Consider the following 18,434-nt stretch of genomic DNA (forward strand, 5'->3'; position numbering starts at 1 on the left):
AACTCAAAGACGGCCAGTTGCCAAAATTAATACGGGCCAGATGCCAAGATTAACAAGGGCCAATTGCCCAAAAAGACGGCCAGTAGCCAAAATTAACACGGACCAATTGTCCAGAAAGACGGCTAATTGCCAAAATTAACACGGACCAATTGTCCAGAAAGACGGCCAGTTGCCAAAATTAACACGGGCCAATTGCCCAAAAAGACGACAAGTTGCCAAAATTAACACGGATCAATTGCCCAAAAGACGGCCAGTTGCCAAAACTAAGGTAAATCTGGTTACCAGCCACCATTGGCCAGTTACCCATGATATATACTTTCCAAGGTTGCAATCGTCTCTAAAAGAATGGTATGAGCTGCAAAGCAACAACCAATCCTTTTCAGACGATATGAACAACCTTCCGGAGTTATGCTGAACCGCATAGCGGCTGTCTACGTACCCTCTCCGTTGCTCGAAGGGATCAAGCACGACCGTAGTTCGCCATTTTCATGCTTAGATAGTATGAACCATCTTGAATGATAGCAACTATCTTTTTTTTTAGATGATATGGACTACTCCGTTTATAAAAAGTTCCATATTCACGCCATAATTAAAATTTGTACTTCATATAATTATCCATTTATGGCCTCAAAGTATCAACATGGTACTACTAACTCTAACTCCGGTACAGCTTCAGAGATCGCAATGCATTTTCCATTATGCGCGGTGATCCTCATTTCCATCATCCACTATGATTAAATTACATTTATATAGCAGGCAACCACAGCTCGGTACTCAGTGATTGAACATCTGTAGCATAATTTATAATTAAGGACATCATACCCTACTAATGATAAGCTTAGCTTAAGTCTAGCTGTGAAGTTATAGTTTACAACTAGCAGACACAACTGCTACCTTGGAAGCATACTAGATCTACTCTTTGATTACTACAGATAAGGATCATAAAATGAAGTGGAATGTGTCTAATTGTATCTTGCCCTGCATACAAAATACAGAATTATAAGGAACATCTATACGTCTCATTTTAAGTTACCGACTAGGGAATACATCCCCGTACTCGACTACAACATGTAATTATATAGAACTAAGCGTATACGTCTTGCTAGAATTACCATTACTTAACCAATCACTGTATCAGAATGTATCAAAAAAGTGTACAACTTCTCTGTACATTTATGCACCATCCCCTCATTATAACTCATAAAATATTCCCTGTACGTACTTAGGCCCATACCTTCCTAAATAATGTGACAGTATACCATATTTTATTGATCCTTTTTGAAATCAGTGGCTTGTACTCATACTGGCCACAGATTTTGAAGAACATTAAATTTAACTTACCATGGCACGCAATAGTAAAGCAGGTGGTCAACCATCCAAATCAAAAATAAGATGGTAGTGTACCAATGCTAGAAACTAGACTACATCTGGATATCACTAACAGCCGAGAAAAATCCATCAAGACCCTTGAAAATTCTATATCAAGGATACCAATGAGAAAATTCAAAATGACAAAGAAATATAAGGGTGAGTCATGTAGTATCATTTTGTAAGACAAAAACGGTAATTCCGCTGGAATAACTTACTCAACGAAGATTCATTTCATGAACAAAGTGTTGCACTGAACTCACAATACACAGTGATGTGCTCATCGTTCATTTACATTTTTGGTTTATTGAGGAACATTTTCTTAGTCCACTAAAAGTCTTAACTTCAATTACATGAACATAAAACTATGCCAACCAAAGTGCTATACTATATAGGTGTATATGTATATGGAATAAAACTACGGATACTAAGTGACCTGATATCACCAAAATGAAATACCACTGCTCTTCAAAGAATTTATATACGAGATCAAAGTTTCGATTGCAGTAGGACTAATTTCTTACCTCTTTTAACTGTCAGTGTACCTAAATGGTGCATGTCCTTACTAGTAAGTGGCTTTCATTTACAACTAATTTTATCTCACTTGATCCGAAGTTACAGATATGAGAGCACCACCGGTAACTCCAACAGGAGGCATTCACAGTAATATCACTAAATCTTCTACAAACTTCTAACAAATATAGGGATTAATGGGAAGAGGCAATATGACAAACACCTTATGAGTCATAGTAAATTATAAAATTCATCCAAACCAAACCTTAGAATTGATTTGTAGAAGACCAATACAAGAATTAAATCACATAATTTAAGCAATACTCATAATCGAATCGATTCAGACAAAAATCAAGCCTTCATCTATATATCAAACAAGAGATTAAGTCGAGTGCGTACCCACCGTTTTTAATGGAGTAATAATCAACTTTTACAGTGATAAGAAATAAGAATGGTTATCATGCACTCCATTTCAAATACTTGGCTCAAATTGAAAAATCTACTAACCAATAACAGCAACACCTTCTTTCAATCGCTCAAGAGATTGACCCAAAACCCAGAGACTTGTACCGTCTTTCCTTCTCTTAGCCCATTGTGAACCTTAATCAGAACCGCAACACAAACATAGGAAACCCTTGTTACAGCAACAAGAAACGACGACAGAATGAAAACTAAATTTTCCTTTTCTCTCCAAGACAAGAAGATTTGAGTTTAAAATCAACATATGCATTATGTGACGTTAAACAGAAAGTCCTTCTGATTTTCCTCTAACATTATGCAACAAGAGAGAACAGAAATTATTTTCCAATACTCCAAGACAAGAGAAAGATCTGAGCCCCCCTCCTCTTTTTATTTTCCTTTCCGTTAAAAATTAGGAGAAGAGTAACACGTGGCTATCCTGCATGGAGGCATATTAAGGCACCAAGGTTTCAGATTAAAACACCCACTAGTTTATAAACACCCCTATGTTGTGTTGTTGAGTACTTCTAAAAGAAAATCTATGACAAATGGATTTAGTTAAACCCGAGAAAAAGGTCCGTACTGTTACAACAATGATGATTCACTATTTCTGGAAAAACCGGTTTGCATACCATAAGCAACACCCTCAGAAACAAGTTTTTCAAATCTTTGTTTCATCTCTGATACTCTAAGTTCCACCGTGACTTACTCGTACGGACAAGATAAGTTCCATGCCACATGCTACTTTGGGTATCCTTTTTCGATTTCTTAGCTTTACACTTTAAAGTTTGTGATTGGAATGCAAATTTTATTGTGGTGAGTTGTATGATGCTGATCAACAAAAGGCAAGAAACTGGAACATGGAACCAACAACAATTTTTATCCAGCCACAAAGACATATAAGTCTTCAGGGATGTCATCAGGTTGTGGCACTTGAAGCAGCTCCATATATTGTCCAATCCGCAATTTGCTGTTAAATCTAGTCGCCGCACGCAGATATAATCCAGATCTATATCCTAGAAAGAAATCTTTGCGGCCAATATCCAGTGAGAAGTTTCATTTGGGTGTTTTGTTTTATTTTTCTTGTGTTACACCTGATGCGTAGTGTGTAGTTCAATAACAGGATCAGATACAATAGGGACCTGTCACGTTCTCTCGACGATCTTGAATTTTTTTTCTTAACTAAGGATAAGGATACATAAAATGTTTTAAACTGAATATGTCAATCGTAGATGCAGATCAAATGCCGTTGCTTTATTTGTTTAAGTTTGGACTGACTTAGTAAAAGTTTTCACCTGCTTATAGAAGTTTGTAGAAAAGAATAAAAGGATGCTTCATTCGCAGTGTATAAAATTCATTAGAATTATATTAGTTAAAGATGATAATGTAGTTCTTCCCAAATAAGCAGTAGCTGGAAATGAATCACAGTCCATTAAAATTAAGAAGTGTTAGCCTTTCGAAACAGTATGTTCAATCAAGTTTGTGTTCTTTAGAAAATGTTGCATCTTAATGTATTAGGAAATAATATAGGAAAGACTATATTTAGGAGAGTTGTGTGAGTTATATTAGGAATAGAATATCTTGAGAACCAAGTCTTGTGCCTTGAGAGCCAAGTCTTGTGATTGTATAAATAGCTAGAGAATTAATGAGAAAGATACACCGAATTATTATCAATGTAGTCTTTTATGCTTCCGCGTTTATGCTCTCCTCTCTCTTGCTCGATCCTTAACATGGTATCAGAGCGAGGTGAGAGGAAGAGAGAGGAGAAGAATAAAGAGTTAGAGAAGTTCTGTTGTTTTTCGTTTTAGGGTAAAAAAAAAAAAAAGTTGCTGCCTTTCGTAGTTGAGTTTTTTTCCTGAACGAGAAGGCTGCAAAAGAAGACTTGTTAAAGTCGTGTTGGTGTACGTAATTGAGCCGAAGAGATGCATCTCAGATGGTGAAACAGGGACCGAAAATAGCTTGCAGATACAACAAGTTATGAAGGGGCGATGCTGGCTGCTGTTATTTGAAGATTAATTGGACAAAAGTTTGGTCCGAGGAAAAAAAAAACGTGAAGTTTCAACTGAGAAGAACTCCAACGAGATGGTGAATTGTTGCGAAGGATTGATTAAGGGCTTGTGAGAAAAAAAAATGCTAAGCTGTTGATGCTTGGTGATAGTCCTGCAATATTGAGCAGGAAAGATATGATGGCTTGCTGCTGCCATTGTCGTAAGAACAGAGATGAGTAGCTTTAGCCGAGAAAACAGAGTTTGGAAGGTGTTGATATGGATTAGGAAACAACAAGAAGACGGTATTGCTGTGATGATAAGAAGAAGATGTTGGAGCTCGAGAAGTCGTGGTGATAACGAGGGTTCTATAGAAGAAAGACCTATGTTGCTGCTCCAAGACCTGGTGCAAGCTTTATCCGTGTGAGTCTACACGGAGGGACGAAACGAGAGTTTCAAAAGAAAAAAAAAAAAAAGTTAGGGTTCTGACGTGAATCGAAGTTAATAAGGAAACATGGGTTGATTGAATTATTTTTAGAAGTCAACATAAAAAGGAAGTTCGGTACGTGAGATTCAAACTCGTGAAGGAGCTTGGCAGTGAATGGCTGATGAAGGTTCGTTGTAATCGGCCATGGAGTTGGTACTCATTAGACGAGATATAGAAGTTCGAGTAGCAAAACAGGGAAGCTTGAGTTCAAGTTTGGACAAAGAAGCAGTTGGTTGATTCTGCTGATGATACAGAAGCGTGACTGCATAATTCTCACAGTTGGACAGAAGTGTTACTGGGAAATAGTAACAGAATGGGTGTTACAAATATTAGTGTTACAGTTGCAGAAGAACTGTTGTTGTCGAACTGTTACAGAAGTGTTACAGATTGTGAGTAAGTGTGACAATGGTGATATAACAGTAAAGAAATGTGATAGTTTCTGTTAGAGGTGTTGCAGAAAGCTGTTCAACATGTTGGAAGAAGTGAAGTGTGGTTGAAGAGTTTGTGGCAGAAACTTAGAGATCCTACAAAGTGTGGCAGACTTTGTAAAGACGACAAGATTGTGAGTGAAGTGTGGTTGAAGAGTTTGTGGCAGAAACTTAGAGATCCTACAAAGTGTAGCAGACTTTGTAAAGACGACAAGATTGTGAGAGAATCTTGAAGAACAAAGAAGTGTGAGGGTTTCGCGAGAAGTGCGTGACTGGAACAAGAGAGAAGAAGAAACAACATTCATGTTGTGAAAAAAAAAAAAAAAAAAAAAACCAATCACCAAGAGGTGATGAGAAAAAGAACAACAATAGTAGGTTAAAATCCTATGAGTTGTCGAGAGAGTACAAAAAGTATTCTATCGAAGAAACCAAGAAAACAAGAGTACAAGAAGTATTCTTCCGAAGATGGGACCGCAATGTCCTTAAACTACGAAGAGAGGACCGAAACGTCCTTAAACTACGAAGATGGAACCGAAATGTTCTAAAACTACGAAGATGGGACCGCAATGTCCTTAAACTTGCATTGGGACCGAAATGTCCTTAAACTACGAAGAAGACCGAAATGTCCTTAAACTACGAAGATGGGACCGTAATGTCCTTAAACTACGAAGGGGACCGAAATGTCCTTAAACTACGAAGAGGACCGAAATGTCCTTAAACTATGATCTGAAGATTTTTTTTTCCGCAAAAGCGTTGGAAGAAAAAAAAAACCGAAGTTAAATTTCTTTGGTCCAAGATGGGCATTCGTGATCTACATGCTCCATCTTGAGGGAGGGTATTAGGAAATAATATAGGAAAGACTATATTTAGGAGAGTTGTGTGAGTTATATTAGGAATAGAATATCTTGAGAACCAAGTCTTGTGCCTTGAGAGCCAAGTCTTGTGATTGTATAAATAGCTAGAGAATTAATGAGAAAGATACACCGAATTATTATCAATGTAGTCTTTTAAGCTTCCGCGTTTATGCTCTCCTCTCTCTTGCTCGATCCTTAACATAATGCTTTGAACATTACGTTTCCGTGATTATTGGTTAAAGATTATCTTTGCACATCTGATTTTACATTTTACCAGTTAGCATGACTTTCGATGCATTCAAATAAATTACAATTATATATAATGTACAAGTAGTAAAGTTCAAATACAACAGTCAAAAAATCCTGCTTATACTCTTTGTGCTATAACTCCAATCCCGAGACTCTATGCCTTTGTAAGTAAGGTGGTTGGGAAACTTGCCAGTCCTCATGTTAATTCTCACCCATACAGTGGTATTGGGATATATAACATTTTTCTTCTTGCAGGTTCAGAAGCCATGTTTGCTTATCTTGGAGCTTTCACGGTTTTCACTAGATGGTGTTTGAATTGGACTTCAATGTAAGAACAAGTTGCACGGACCTGCCACTTCCAGAGTTCAAGGCCATGTTAGTCGCAGCAGAATGGGAAGGGCAGTCTGGGGTTTACTCATACCATTTTAGAGTCCGACTCAAAGGCTGTGGTGAGTGATTTTAGGGGTGGATTTGTGGCTAGATGGAATGGAGTTAAAAATCAGTGGTAGCAGAGTACTTGTTTTGGGGTCATGTTAACATGTATACCCATATACACGTTAACCACTACAAATCAGCAGTTTTGTTATTGGGTCAAACAATTATTCATTGGGATAACCATTAGTCATTTCTTGTTTTACTACACAACAAAATTCCGTTATTGTCCTTGACATAAAAATAGAAAACCATACATTTTCTCTGCTTCCATGCTATATCTCTCACCCCTTTCATCTTCTTCTTGTGTTCTTCCCCCAAATAATAAATGAAGAAAAAAAAATAGAAGGAAATTCATAGGCGAACGAGTAACAAAAATAGTAATGTTTGGTTGATGGATTTTGAAACAGTTCTATTTGTTAATTTCATTTGAATTTTAAGTTGCACGATTTTGAAATAGTAGTTGATTTGCAGACCCTAAGTTTAAAATTATCAGAAACTTTAGATCTTGATAGAAATTTTATATCATCATATTAAAAATCAACCAATTGATAAAAACCCAAAATCTGATTTTCCCTTGAAATAAACTCTTATCGACTAAATTAAAAATAAGTCGAATTAGTAGTATAGCAAGATAAAATCATATCATATTTTTCTGAGGATAAAATAGTTTAATTAGATGTTCAATGAATATTTAAATTTTTATGAAAAAAAATCGCGACGTGATTATCATGGAGAAAATTTCACGATGTGATTCTCATGAAGAAGAAGAAGATAAATGGAAAGATAGTTAAAACAAAGAAGAGGAAAATAATGCTCGAAGAAGATCGAAGAAGATGAAAAGGGAAAGTTAGAACAACAAAGAGAAAGTCTGTAGGGATATTAGTGGAACATTAATCTCGTTATCAGAGATAATTAAGGTAATAATATTCTACTAACATAATTATATTCCCAATATAATTAAAGGTCGAAAATGCCCATGTTAACGTGTATACGGGTATACACGTTAACATGACCCCTTGTTTTGAGCATCATAGTAAACTTTGTTGCTGACTCTTTCGGAAGGATCAACTCTCTAAGCAGGTGTCAGATCTGTTGAAATGGGAGGATTTGGTTGGTTCTCATGTGAGAGCTAAAATGCGGGATACTTGCTGTTGTAGGTTCTCTAATTAGGAGTTTTTGATATTGATTCATTTTGATTATTTCATTAATTAGCTGTCTATTATAAAATTTACGAATTCTTCGTAATTCATTGAGATATGAATCAATAAAATTATGTAATTAAGAAAAAAATAAAATAAAATAAAATGTTTAATCCGAATTCCGAAAGCTATTTTCTTGGCATGTTTAAGCATTTACTAGTGAAGAGATGCTTTTAGAAGTTGAGAATGGAAAATTGAATTTTTCTTGGACTTAACAAAAAAGAAGTAATAAAAGAAACAGGACCGTAAAATTCAAACAATGTGATTCATAAAATTGATACCAAAAATAAAAGAGGCATGCGATTATAAACCATTATCAGACAACATAAACATTACACTTCGCAATAACCTAAAAAATGCTAAAAAAATGCACCAAGAGGGAAGAAAAGACAGAGAAGAGAAAAGTCAGGTCGTGTATGTGCCACCTCAACGGTGGGTTTGACTTAGTGGGCTAAGCACCATTATGCGCCAATCATTTTGCACACTCTACATGTGTTGACCTAGTGGGTTCGTGTACAAATACTTTTTGGAGATTTCGAAGCCTCACTGCATCAAATAATTGATGGTTGATCATTATCAAATAAATTCCCTTGAAATCCGAGAAAGAAAAAAAATCGACAGAAAAAATATATTATGAGCAGTGGGCACATAGATTATCCTGGCTAAATTGGGGCCTATACCACTTAATTGGGGCATGTATCTAGATGACAAAAAAGGTCATTAGAAATCACCTTCACACCATCCCTTATCAAAATAGTTACCTAAGTACCTATTTTATCCCTGATGAATTAGCATTAATTAATCGTATTAGGGGTTAATTATGTCTTGGATGTAAGATTAACTAATGTTAGAGAGTTCTTCAAAACATCAAACATCTTGATTTTTTTGGTAAACAGTACTCAGAATCGGTTTACGTTCATGCACTTGTAAACCGATTCTAGGTTGGTATTATCAAAATTAACAGAGGACATCTATAATCGGTTAACGTTGACATGTATATAATCCGATTTTCTAATCAGGTTTTACATATTACATATATAAACCGATTGTTTCCTTTCATACGCTTTTTTTTTTTTTCATTTATTCCATTATTATTGTAGGATGCATTTAGCACATGCATCAAGCCTTTAAACCTCTAGGTGACCTTAGTGGACGAGTTATAGTCTCGTGAGGGTTTACATAGAGTTCCACCCACAAAACCTATACAAAAACTTCTAAATCCACTCCTCCGAAGACGATACACAATCCAAGTAGTCCGGGTCATCCTCCGGGATTCTTTCTACCAAGAAGTGATAGCTTGCATCGAATGTGAATGCTTCCTCCTTTTCCTCCAAGTAGCGCGTTTTCACGACTTCGTGCTACAAAAACACAAAAACAAACTTACATTTGTTAGTGGTGTTTCATTGGAAGATAAAACAACATGGGTTACGTAAAACAAACAACAAAAATTCTTACAAATTGTGCAATTGACAAGTTGAAGGGGCGAGTGCTAAAAATCCGAGGTTGGATAGCTAGATAAGCAAGTATCGCATTTTCGATGACTAGGTGCCTATCATAGACTTGTTGAACACTTCTTCCATTAGGATTCCCAAACTCTTGCCTAAATTTGTTGTGTACCCTAGCCCAAAAGATTACGGAATCCACCCTTTCGTAGGATTGACGTCTAAGTCGAGTTTCCGCATACCATGCTTTGGTGATTGCCAAATCTTCGTTTGAATCAAACGATGCCATTTTTTTGTATGTGGAGGTATGAAATGAGTAGTTGTGGAGTATATGGAGTGAAGGGGAATAAAATGATCAGTTTTTGGGCAAATGGGGGTCCAAGGGTGAGGTCTATATTTATAGAGAAAGCCCCTAACGGCTATTTTTTTTGAAAAACGTGAAATAATCTGGTATAATCGGTCTACTCGAAGGTCTGTATAACCCGTTTGTGTTTTTATACCACAAGAAATCGGTCTTTATTGTGACCAACATAAACCGATTAAAGACATGTTAACATTTTGAATTTTCACTGACACTAATCGGTTTATATACATTCATATATGAGCCGATTCTAGCTTGAAAAACATACAGGAAGAATAGCTTGCACAATCGGTTTATGTTGATATATTGAGTAGACCGATTGTTGGCATGGCATGCTAGAATTGTCGAGCAACACATAATTATAATGAAAACTTCAAGTACATTAAGTTCAACACAGAGATCATCCAAAATACAAACCTTAAAAGAGTGTTAAGAAATTAAAGCAACCACAAGTCTTACAAACCTAAACTTTTAATATCTAAAACTTAAACGTAAAAACTTAAAGAGCAGGAGCACCAGCATCATCAGCAGCAGCAGCACTGGGAGCATTTGCAGCACCACCATCAGCAGGAGCAGCAGCTTGTGCTTGAGCCATTTGTTCCCACATACCTTCCATTTCTGCATGGAGCTCCCTCTCAGATGAAATCATGTTTATCCCCATCCTAGTGAACCTCATGACTTCATAAATCTCCTCCAGTGCAAGCTTTTCAATCAATGCGAGGGTTTGTTCAAGATGGGTCTCACGCCCATAGGCACACTTATAGAGGCTTCTTTCTGGCACTCTTTGTGGTGTCCTAACAATGTCCTCCAAAGTTAGCTCTCGAGAGTAAAACGCTAGGTGTGTGAAGTCCATATCTATATAAGAGAAAACAAAAAAAAAACTAATTAAGAATCGGTACATAATTAAACATATGTAATTCGATTCTGACTACAAAAACATACAGGAGTGTCAACCATTAGTAATCGGTTTATGTGGTACATATATAAAATCCGATTATGAAAAGGAATCTTAAAAGACAAACATAATCGGAAAATTATCAGGCACATAAAACCCGATTATGGGATCGCATAATTAAAAGAAAAAATGTACCCAGAATCAAATTATTCTAAAGCACTTATAAACCGATTCTGGTGATTATTTCGTTTCTAACACTGAAATCGGTTGATGTTAATCATCATGTAAACCGATTACTGTGCATGCTTTTCATGGACGAAAACAAAACCCAGAATCGGTTTATTAGATATATCAACATAAACCGATTTTGGATGTAATCAGAGATTTTAATTTTCGAAAATCGGAGATTTAAACATATAAATCAATGAAGAAATGCAAATCATAGAATGGGTTGATGGGGATTTATCTTTTTCTTGGTTGGATCGAAGATCGTCGGAGAAGAAGATGAATTTTTTATTTGATTAGGGTTTTGAGAATTCCGAAAGTTTTTGATGAAAATAGAAAGTTTTTTTAGGTTTTTGGTTTTTTTGTTTTTCGATTTACTGAAAATTGAAAGATTAGAATTTATATGAGATAGTTTTAGGAATTAATATGAAGTAAATTAGTATTTTTTAGAAATTTGGGTGCCCAAAGTAATTTGGTGATGTGGGAAGGAAAATTTTATAGGTCCCAATTTAGCCAAACAGATTATACCGGACACCAATATTTATGTACGTGTTGGCTTATTGGGTGTTGCGGCTGTTGCAAAAATAATCTTTTTAACATCCATTTTAGGCTTCCGGTCATCCACAACAACCAACAATGAGGCACAAAGTTCTTTTCATTTTTGCCGGATAATGTGCACCTTCATTTTGATGCCTTTTAGTTCATTTTGGCGTTTAAAGATCCTGGACAAGAGGCAACAACCTCATATGGCAACACAGACCAATCAAGATAAGTCTGACATATTTTTGTCGTGATATATCATATGAGTTTCTGCATTTATCATCACGGCAGTAATATGCATGGCCATTCAGACGTTGAACTTTAATCGAATTGCACCGGACACAATGACCAGAACGTTTATATTTCTCAACAAGTGCGACACCATGCCCATCAACCCTTGATAAAAAGAAGAAGATGACCATGCATATTACTAAAATAATGACCAGAACGTTTGTTTTTTAAGAAATGGACAAGACGAAAAACAAAAGGTGTACAGACAAGTAACCAATGGAAAATGGCATCCCAGTTGGATACAGCGCCATTAACCAAAGTCCGAATTAATAATTATGGAAATGTTATTCACCACCCTCTAATCTAAGCTCTATATCTTTATCGACATCCGCATTCAAATTCAGAAGGTGTTTATCATTCTCTTAATATGAGGTTTAAATTGTAGGGAGGTGAATAGGGAGGTGGATAATACAATCATATTCCAAAAGAAAAGACAGTACAGCATCAGTAGGTTTTTGTATTCTACTAACGGAGACATGCAAACGTTACCTAGACGCTAAGAATCATAAATTGCATAAACTCAAAAACACCAATGATTACGGTCTGGTTTATGAGCCTCGAGCATTCCAAAATGTGCATCTGGTCTTCTATATCAAGAGCAGTTTCTATTCCTATTATTATTCATAATGGTGGTATTTTGTTGTATTATATTAATCATAATGGAGTACTATAATGTTGGCTCATACCTCTGAGGTATATGTAAGAAATAAACAGCTCATTGCTCTTTTCATTGTCCAGACAGGGAGACATGAAAAATATTACAAAGGAACCAGTTAAATTTGTGAGAAATTTCAATTTTTGATTTAAAAAAGAGGAACAAAATGGATGAAAACATAAAAGTGATCCATAACATTTGCCATCTTTATCAAGCCATGTCTCCAAAAGAAAAAAAAAAACACGGTTTTTCCTTTCAAAGAGGGCAAGTCCATTCCCACAAAAATGCAAATAATGGGATCTACCACTTGTGCATGTGGTGATTGATGAGGCACACGAGCTGCTAACTGCCCAAATTTTTTTCCAAATGGAGTTTACGAAATTTTATATTTATGTGATGCCTCCTTTAGAGGTTGTTACAGTAGTCTTGTGGACCCTAATCCTATAGACACTATGGACCTTTTCTGCTTGCATGCGGATTTTGGTGATGATATCCCCCGGCATTGAGTGGAGCCACTCGCATAAAAACTCCGTGTAAGACAAAATACACTAGATTTTGATCTAATCTTTTTATGTTTTTTGAACCATATTTTTGACTTGGTTTGATATTCATCCAGTCGTGTATTTTTTATTTGGTATGACGGGACTTTGCTCAACGCCATGAAGAAGAGCAAACAGAAAACAAATAGACCAGCTATCCACTTGTAAAAATATAAAAATTGCAGAGCTGACTATTTTTTTTAAATCAATTTTTGAGGTTTGTGTCACATTCTATGAACTCTACTTATACTTATGTTGTCTGTTGGAATTTTTGAAAGCAGAAACCAACTATATTTAGCATACATCATGATGGTTTATAACATCACCAGCAAGCCATGACATCTATTCAACAGTCCCCGAGCAAAACTATGGAGTGGCATTTTAATAGATCACTGAAGTTACTTCTCTGATTGAAATGTTACCAAGAACTATTACAAAAGAAACTATGTGGCCTACAATTAATGCTCCGGGGAGCCCTTACCCAACCGCAGCATCACTAAAGAGTGCATTGCAAAGAGCCACTAGTTGTACTAAAATTAATAGAGGGAACGTACGTCATAGTTCAAATTGAAAATATTGGAAGACGCAATATAATAAATATACTCATCATGGTCATGTCTACAAAACTTGTTCTTTATCAAATTTTCATCCATGCCTTCCACCTATTAACAAATACAAACCTAATTTTAGGCAAATGGCATGAAATCTAATCTAAACATAAAGGGGAAAAAATTAACTACATTATGGAAATACAAAACTATAATGAATCAATCTGCAATAAGAATATGAAAGAACTTAATAGTATAAGTCAGGATTTGCAGTTACTAACTTTACCCATTTCATAAAAATCAACACTCCACTGCAAAATTAAAATATGACTGACATAAATCAAAAGCGTTGCAAAGACTGCCCTATGCATTAAATAATGCAACGCCCGACTTCACTTGAGCGGCTTACATCGTGGTCTAATTGAAGAGAACCAAAAACTAAGGAAATCCAATCAATTACCTCAGTCCATGATCATCCACAGAAGAAAAAAATCATATATGTTTAATCAAAATTTGTGAGAAGAAAAGTAACCAAGGAAAACCCAATTTTTGAATTAAGCTATCATCCCCTACAAAAGTATGAAATTTAAAATGCAGGTGAAAATATGCAGTATGGTTTTAAGACACTATAATGGACAGCTCTATATCTCAATCTCAATCCTACATCTAAACTAAAAATACGTTAATTCTTAACAGATTAAAACTTGCCCAGAAGATAATCTAGGATTTATGCATGTAAAAGTCGAACACCCAAGGATTTTGATGGAGTATCCATGTTGTATGGGGTGATTACAAAAATGTTAAGAATTACAAATCTTAAAATAATTCTAACTCTCTGCATTCTTCTAAATTAACCGTATATTAGGCACAAAAATAGTCATTTTCACATGGAGACTTATTCTTTCTACCCATTATTAATCAACTTTCTGATTCAATTCACAAAAACCCTAACTTAAGAAGAAATTAAAATGAAACCCTATACAATTCTCTATTCTTAAATTAAGAACAAACCCATCACTAATTACTCATTTTATAATTCAATTTCACATATATTTAAGAATAATTGACAAACCCTAATTTATGTATTCTGATTTACCTTCCCATGAATTTGAGTGAACCAAAAACAATCTATACAACCATCATCATCCCTTTCTTAAGCTTTATCCTCATCCCTCGATCTCGAAACTGCTCTTGATTCCTTCATCTCAAAACAATACCCTGACTCTATCTCTTGGACTCAAACTCAATTCCTTCACCATCACTGGTTCTCATAAAATCTTAATTCACTGATTCATACATGTGAGTTGAGAATCAGTAGCTAAATCTCCTCCCTTACTCTCAACACAAAATACCCATATCTAATATCCATCTGCATATTCTAAATCGAACCCCTTGTCCAAATATACAACTTATTCAATTCTAGCAAAAACCCTAATCTCCATTTCTTCATCTTTCAGAGCTCAATTAGCTTCCAAGTTCATCGCCCTCTTCTTCGATTTATCGGGATCCCAAGATTTACACGAATCACTCACAAAAAGAAGCTATTCATTGGAATTGAATTCGACGGGGAGAGAGACACTGAGAACAGCAGAAAGAGAAGAAGAAGAGAATAAAACTCTCTTCGATATATCGGTGTCTCGGTTAGCTTTAGGCCTAGTTTTTGACGTAGGTACTGTCTACACTAACATCGTCAGTTAACGTACAGTTAAGATTCGGTGTTAACGAAGTGTAATGAATTATTTAGGCACAAAAGCTGACAGAAGTATTGTATACCCACGTTTTCGCTAACGGTGTTATAAATGGCCAGTTAAATATAGGGTGTAAACAGAGTGTAATTCATGTTTTAATATCCCGACCAATAGAGTCCAGCCACTTGTCCTTTCCAGAATTGCTCTTCTGGAAAGCTTTTATCTAATTTAATTTGAGGAGGGTGTCACACTCACCGTGCGACGTGGGAGCTTATATGACTTAGCATTTTAAAGGAGGGGAGATGTTTCAGCTGCCTGCCTGTTTTTGGTACTGTATTGTACTCTCATCATCAGTGGCGGAACTGGAAATTTAACTTGGGGTGTCTTTGAGTTTTTAGGGGTGACTTAAGCCTATTAATTGGGCTTATTTTTATCAGCCCAAGTAAAATAGGTAGTAAGAAAAAAGGTTTCTGGGCTTTTAGGGCTGGCGTAGCCTGGGCATAGTTCCGCCCCTCATCCTCATCCTCATCCTCATCCTCACTAGTCCCTAGTAGTCTCTCTAAAATCATAGTTAAGTTCAAATTAATCTCCCTTATAAAGCATAGTTTGGACAACTTAGGCAAGATAAAGAGCGGTCAGGATTCATTCCTGGCAAAGCTAAATCCATGGCTCTGGTTGTTCACATCATTATTGAATCATTAATTTCTTATAATAAATACTTTATTAATCTCTTATCATAAATGTCTTATAATTATCTTAATAAATATACTTTCATTTGATAAATAATAAATTTGTTAATAAAGAATCATAATAATTTTTAAAAATCTTTTCAACTCATTACATTTTTCTAAATATATTTTTATTAAGTAGTCTTATAATTATCTTAATAAATATATTTTCATTAGATAAATAATAAACTTCAGAAGCACCTATTAATTGGGCTTATTTTTATCTAATGAAAGAGGCACAGAAGCTGACAGAAGTATTGTATACCCACGTTTTCGCTAACGGTGTTATAAATGGCCGGTTAAATATAGGGTGTAAAGAGAGTGTCATTCATGTTTTAATATCCCGACCAATAGAGTCCCGTCACTTGTCCTCTCCAGAATTGCTCTTCCTGAAAGCTTTTATCTGATTTAACTAGATAGTAACCCGTGCTACACAATGGGTCGTGATAATTTTTGTGCTTGTGAGATTTTACAAACGAATTTATTGGCCTTGAAGGCTTGTTTATTATACTGGCCTTGATAATTCAGTGTCTTTAGCTTTTGAGAAAAAATGGAAAATAATCAGACATAGGCGATGCAATGACGGAAACCCTGTGTCTATAAAGGCCCAAGGCCAGGATATATATACTCCAAAAAGAAACTCAAATAAATTGATAATGTATAATCTGAAATCCTTAAGAGGCAAGAGACTATATGTTGCTCAAAACGGAGGCCATCTCAATCCACGCATATTCGAGAGAGTCTCCCCTAACGCATTAAACAACTGCTCGGAACAATCTTACCTATGTGTTCAGAACCCTTTCCAGGCCATGCTTCTTGAGATGGCAGATGGTTTAGGCCAAGGCTTAGACATCGAACCCTGCCATTGCTATAATCCACCTTAAACTAAGAATACTATACTTCTCACTCTTATCAATTTCCGCAGCAATTGGGAAACTTTGTTAACAGAAAAATACCTGAATTTACCCACCACAATCTTTCAGTAACTACAGATGAACATCAATAATTAAGCAAAGAAAGTGGTGTAATTGCATTCACAGTAGTAATGGAATCCTATTTTACAGTGAATAATCTCTTCCATCATATCCAGAGAAAGAATAAAGAATGGTTTATAACTAATTAGGAATGAAATAGTCACACAGTAAGAAAGTAATGAATTCCTCCATCAATCACCAGAGGGTCCATACCACTGCTACTACTACCTAATTCCAGAGGTTAAAATAACAAATCCTTGAGAAAGCCCTATAATCAAACTTTTTTTTACCAACAATCCCATGACCTGTCTTCTTCTTTTTTTTTCTTTCTTTTTTTGGTTTTGGTTTTTATGAAGTCAGAAGGGATATCTCTAGAAACCATGTCCACTCATACATGTAATGAATGAACGGAATATGTCCCATGAGGAAAACATCCAAAACTGGTAAATAGGAGTGCAAAGACTAAATATCAAGTGGTAAGTTAACATACTTGAAGTCTAAACAAAGGGAGACAGCAAAACTAGGGGTGCACATATCCTATCCTTACCCGCCACCCAATCCTACCCGTCAGAATTTTTATCCGTATCCTATCCTACCCGCCATTGACGGGTAGGGTGACGGGTAAACACTATTTTATCCGCCGTCAAATGGGTAGGGTGACGGATAAAATCCGAAATTATCCTACCCTACCCGCTTACCCGCCTAACATATGTAAAAGACCAAATAATCCCTGTCCTTTCTTTTGTCTCGTGCCCATTGATTCGTTATTTTAAAAGAAACAAGGGGTAAATTGATTCGTTTTCATCTCCGACACTTACTTAACAGTACCCCTTGTTTCTTTTGAAAACAAGGGGTAAATTGATTCGGCTTCTCAGGTAAATCTTTGAAGTATTAGAAATCAACCATGGCTTTGAGATTAATAGGTAGGGTTTTAGGATGATTCTTGTGAAGCCATAACGCAGAAGCATAAAACCCATCTTTATCTGATTTACCAGTACCTCTCACCTCTCAAGTTACATATCAACTTCAAAGATGTTAACGGATCTCGTTTAGAACCCTTTAATCGGTTGATTCAAGGTAAGATCTAACTTCAAATTTGATTTTTTTTCATTTTATTTTTTTCTGTTAAATTGATTGAAAAAATCATAGGGTTTTACGATTTCATGCATGTTGCAGGGTACGATATAATTTTTATGTGGGGTTGCTCATTTTGTTGTTAGGAAGTTAAGCTACTCAAATTGAACGAAAATTTACATAGAAAATTGATTTGGGTTCTTAACTCTAATCATTGTTTCTTCTTCTAGGGTAGGCCTTCTCCAATAGATGTTAAATTCCAAAAAACATCTGAAATTCAAACTGATAAGAGGAGGAAATTCGATGGTTCCACTAATTTCCTGTAAGTTTTACTGTGGATTTCTGTAAAATTCTTCTCATTTCCACTTAGGTTTATGAATGTCTAAGGTTTAGCTGTTTAGTGAGTTCGTTTCTTAAGATTCTTTGATCATGCTTTAGGCCTTGATGAATATTTTGTCCTTAGTGGTTCCAGTTAAGATTTGGGATAAAAAAATTAT

The sequence above is a fragment of the Papaver somniferum genome, chromosome 3 (genome assembly GCF_003573695.1).
Source record: "Papaver somniferum cultivar HN1 chromosome 3, ASM357369v1, whole genome shotgun sequence".
NCBI lineage: Eukaryota > Viridiplantae > Streptophyta > Magnoliopsida > Ranunculales > Papaveraceae > Papaver > Papaver somniferum.